Genomic DNA, 6,000 nt, shown 5'->3' with positions numbered 1-6,000 from the left:
GAGTTTATAGTGATTGTGGTCGTTGCGGGTGTTATTGGGCGCTATCACGTTTTCAGACCGTGATTTAAAACTCTGATTAAGACAACTCAATATCTGACCCTAATCGTGTAGAGGTTGTCATCTTCTCTAAAAAGAGTGATCACAACATTAATCCTGGATTCAGCAAAAGCCCTCCACCAGAGCCGCTGATGGTGAAGTAGCTGCCACCTTCACTCTTGCAGTTAAACTTCTAGGATCCTCCATATTCTTCTCTAACCCTCAAAACACCTGGGAGTTTACCGTCACTATGATAAAATCTCGATCTTGATTCATTGTTGCTTCCAAGAGCCACTACAAATATCTCTGCCATTTTTACACTCCGATTATAATTTGATTCCACTCCTCTCTGATGTTTGTGAATTTATTCCGTCTCTCCCCACGATATGGTTTATATAGGGTGAAGAACCAGTTTTTACTTACTCCATCGCACAAATATATCACGAGCTGAGGCTTAAATCTTCCAACAATCTTCCAAGTCGAATGATTTATTTAACCTCTCGCATCTTTGTTAGTTATTGCAAGTGAAACCACAAAACCTTCATGCATGCATGATAAACTAGGTTAGACATATAAAACAATGGCTGCAAGAGGATTCCGATGGCTCAGACCGGTGGATTCCGGGGGTTCAAGATCGGAAGCTGGAAGGAAAGTGAGATATTAACACTGTTTGTTCAAAATATTCCACTAAGTTATCATTGGAGCGGATTGAGACAACTCTTTGGCAGGCATGGAAACGTGGTTAATTCTTATATAGCTAGGAAGAATGATATGACAGGGAAGCGTTTCAGATTCGTTAGATTTTCCAACAGAGAAGATGCAGCTAGAGTGATGCAAAGATTAAATGGATTCAGTATTTTTGGTTACAAATTATAAGTAAGAGAAGCTCTTTACATAGCTAAAACCTAAAGTTAGAAATCAAATAGACCATATCTTTCTCAGGTGGCAACCAGGGTAGATCAGGGAAATGATGCTAACGGGTTATATATTAACAATGGCTTGGCAAAGGATATGGGGGCGGTAACAGACAACATCAAGGGCGGGGATCCTTCCTGCAAAGGGTTATAGGAGCATGCAATGAGGAGCAGTAGAACTATCCACGGGTATATTGAGGAGAAGTCTATACGTAAGCTTGAGAAATGCCTAGTAGGTACGATGGTGACTGTCTGTAGCTCAAGACATTTTGAAGATAGGCTACGAGCAGGCAGCCTTGGAGAAATAAGGACTAAGTACTTGAGAGGGCGAGATTTCTTAATAGAGATAGACGAAGAGGAGCTTTATAGTATTATGAAGGAACATAATTGGTCCTACCTAAAGGAAGTGTTTTTGGAAGTACAACCATGGTCCGAATCATATAGATCGACGAAAAGGATAACATGGATCCAACTGTCCAGGTGTTCCGCTGCAGTGTTGGAACCACATCACTTTCAAGAGAATAATATAGCAGTGGGGATAATTCCTAGCTTTGGGAGAGAATGCTTTCCAATCCAATGACCGTGAGAAGATGAAGATTCTAATAGCTACTAATCAGGCAGAAATAATTGACGGAGTGGCCGAGCTGAAGGCTGGAAGAGATATTTTCATAGTTCGAGTGGTGGAACAACGCACATGTATAAATTATACATATGCCCAAAAGCGAGAGGTCAAGGAATATCCATTAGAGGCTGACTCGGTGTCGTCGACAGGAAGAAGTAAGGGTTCATTGGAGGAGAAGAACACCAAAAGTCGCTTAGAAGAATGTGAATCTCACTTGCTTTGCATGGCAAATATACTTGGAGGTGACTCCTTATCGTTTGGGGATGAGTTGGAAAGAAACATTGGAGATGAAGTAATTATGAGCCTGAGCAACAATGATGAAAAGTCTGGGAGTGTGAGGAAGCAAAGTCTGGATTTTGTGGAACCAGAGGAGAGAGAGGCATTTGATGAAAGTAGGGAGCTAGTCAACTCAGATTATGTACACTTCGCAATTAAAGAGAATTTAAAAGATATGTCACTGTGGGAAGGTGGATCAGATAGTAGGGCCTTGGAAGATGTAATTTGTATGGGCTTTGAAAACAAAGTTGCTAATAAGAGACTTAATGGGTAGGAAGGCTAAGAGGATGGTGTGTTGGCAAACCAAGCAGGAATGAAGCCCAATTCGGTGGAAGACCGGGAGGGTCCGGTTGATATGTTGAATAATTCATTCCTACCGCATGAGGAAGTGATTTTATCAAGAACCCAACAGAATCAAAGAGCCATGGCGGGGAAAAGTAAAAAATATAGTTTTATTCAAGTTATTCAGTAAAAAGTTAATACCACCCCTTGGAAGAAGAGAAATGGGTGAATAAACAAAAAGAAGAAAAAAGAAGAGTGTGATGAAGAATTTGTCTGAATTAGAAGGTAGGTCATTCTTAAATTCCGATTTATGAGCAAGATGGATGCGTCAAAAAAGGGAAGCGAAGAAAACGTTTATGCTTTGGTTCGTGAATTAGCAGCTTTGGAAGCCTCAAAAGGTGAATCTCAATCCATAGCTTTCTAGTCAACAAGTACAGTGGGAATGTCCGATCCTTTCCTGGAATATATGAGGTATGGGGTCAGATGCTAAAATTTATAAATTATGCAGGATAATTCGTGTTAATAGGATAGAAGTTGTGTTGATTCAAGAAACAAAGAAAGAAGATTTTAATGAACTAGAAATTGGGCGTTTCTGGAATGATGATGATTTTGATTTTAGATTTTCAAAAGCGGTTGGCAGAGCGGGGGGTCGTCTTACTGTTTGGGTCAAAAGTAGATTACAGGTTGAGGATAGTGTCATTCAGAGTAGGGTTATAAAATTAGGTAATCGGATAGGTTTCAGTCGGATATTGGCAGGTCGGGTAAAATCAGATACAGGTCAACTCAGGTTGATTTGACACCAGATCCAGATCGGGTTCCGGTCAGGTCAAATAAGTTCGGGTTATTTTCAGGTTGATTTGACACCAGATCCAGATCGGGTTCAGGTCAGGTCATTTTCAGTTCGGATCGATGTCAGTTCAGGTCAAAACAGTTCAGGTCCGAAGTAGATAAAGACTAGGTTAATTCAGTTTCGGGTGGACTTCAGTCGGATCTCGTTCAGATCGGGTCACATCATTGACAGATAAAATTCAGGTCATGTGTTTACCGGATACGGATTGAGTTTAGGTCGGGTCATTTTTATTTTTTTATTAATTATTTTGTCATCTTTCATGATTGTTGATTGCAAGTTGTAATTGTATATGATTTCGAGTAAATTAAGAGAAAAATAAATATCCATGGATCAATTTTGTAAAAAATATAAATTTAAGGACAAAATTGAAGAAATGTAAAATTACAAATAGAATCTTAAAATATAAATTAAACAACACACATAAGTAAGGGACTAAATCGAAATAAATTTAAAATGTGAGGTTTAAATTAATATAAAAAGACTAAATTAAACACATTTAAAAATTATGGGACAGTTACAAAAATATAAATAAATAACAACTAAAAATGGGTCAAATGAAGATGCAAATATAAATTTAAGGACTAAATTGAATACATATAAAAGTGAAAGACTTAAAATTGAAATAAATTAAAAAACACAAAAGGATTAAATCGAAATAAATACAAATGTGAAGAAATAATGAAAAATTTAGTAAATTGCATTCATTTAAAAAATTGAAAAAATAATATATATATATATAAGTTTACATATAAACTATATTTATATTATAAACTATATAATTATTATAAGCTATATATATATAAATTATGATTATGTGAACTATATATAAACTATGTATATAAACTATATATGTATAAACTATAAAAAGTATATAGTTTATAAATATTATTTATATTAATATAGTATATATATAAATATATGTATATAAACTATATATGTATAAATTATATAAAATATATAGTTTATATATTATAATTTATACTAATATAGTATATATATGTATGTATAATTAATATAATATATATATATATATATATATATTAAAGAAACACTATGCATAAACTATATAAAGTAATAAATTATATAGTTTATAAAAACCCTAAACCCTATATCTAAAACATAAACCCTAAATCCTAAACTTTATAAACTATTTATGTATAGACACATTTGATAATTCATATATAGTTTATATAAACAATAGTTTATATAAATTATATATGTCAAATTAACATATAGTCTATAAACAATAGTTAATATATGTAACTTATAGTATATGTATACAATGTAAACTATATGTGTAACTTATAGTACATGTATGTATAAACTATGTATATATATATATATATATATATAAAAACCATATAAAGTAAATTACTTATATAATTTATAGAAACAATATGCATAAATTATATAAATTAATAAAATATATAGTTTATAAAAATTCTAAACCCTAAACTAGAACTCAAACCTAAACCCAAACTCAAACCCTAAACCTAAACTTTAAACCCTAAATCAATCCTTGAATCCTAACCCCTAAACCATAAACTATAAACCCTAAAACATAAACTCTGAACTGTATATGTAGCTTATAGTACATGTATATATAAACTATGTATATATATATATGTATATATATCATTAAACATAACTGACTAAAATAAAAGATTCTAAAATTAACATTAACATTTAATAATTATGGACATTAAAGAAAGAAGAGAAAATTAAAAATAATTAGAATTATATACATGACTAAATTGTATTGAATGAAAAAAATCAATAAATGATTTACAATTAAACCATGACTGAAATGAAAAAAAAAATTAAATTTAAATAACAAAATAAAAAAATTTCTGATTGATGAAGGCTTGAGGGCCTAATTAACCCAATACATTTTCTTGGGACTAAACCTTCCCGCCAGACCCGAAATTCCCAAAAATTAAAAAATTCTTTTTACTAAAGATTTTAAATGAGTAAATTTGAACCGTAGCTAATTGAGGTATGGACGACTGAGCTTTTATCAAATGTCTGATATATGGGCGATGGAAAACCACTAATAAGATTCGTTCTTTTAAGCTGCTTTTCACTGTTATTGCTGAGGACTGCAAGATACGATGTCACCCGTCCGATGACTGAATCATAAATGCCAATCTGTGGGTTATCCATCCAACCAATGGGATTCACCCACCATCTTTCACATAGTTCTTTTTCTAATTGAATTGAATTCACAAACTAGTTTTATTTTTCTAAAGAGAAACGAGATTTCATATAAAAAATAGATGACATCGTCCATTTAAAATATTAAATTCCTATATATACTTTCTTTTTATTTTTAATTAAAAAAATTATTGTTACCTCTTAAATTTTACAAGAGTGTTTATAAATTTACAACTTCCTTGAAAATTTTATAAACTTACTCCTCTAACATAAACTTGTGCCTTTGTAAGCTTGGCATTTTTTGTTTTATTATTTATTTCTATGTGAGTTCTTTCTTTCTTATCTAACTCATAATCTGACTTATTTCTGGAACTGATAAATGTAAGCATGGAAATGCCTAAACCTCGAGAAATCGGTCACGTAAGTGTAAATGAAGATCCGTCGAGCATGATGAAATTTTGGATTCTTCCATTCCAATGAGACATTTTCACTAAATTTTAGAATTCAACCAACTTTAAACCCTAAACCCTAAACCCTAATATAAATAGATTAACACTAATGCATATATATTTGTAATAAAAGAGTGAGTTTATATATTGGGTCTATGTAAACTAATGTAAATGGACTAGCACTAATGCAAATGGACTTATTTTTTGGTTTTATTATTACTTATTCATAACAAAAAAATAAATGGGCTATTAATGTGAATTAACCTAACATGCAGCTAAAATACTAATTATGCAAATGAAATTAATATGACATGTACTACTATTTATGAACCATATAATATGCAATGTGACATACTAATTATTTAACAACTAATTAATCATGTTTTATATAATTTACATTTAAATAATTTTATTAAT

This window comes from Hibiscus syriacus, unplaced genomic scaffold (genome assembly GCF_006381635.1).
Source record: "Hibiscus syriacus cultivar Baekdansim isolate YM2019G1 unplaced genomic scaffold, ASM638163v2 tig00005108_pilon, whole genome shotgun sequence".
Classification (NCBI taxonomy): domain Eukaryota; kingdom Viridiplantae; phylum Streptophyta; class Magnoliopsida; order Malvales; family Malvaceae; genus Hibiscus; species Hibiscus syriacus.
This window is presented reverse-complemented; position numbering follows the sequence as displayed.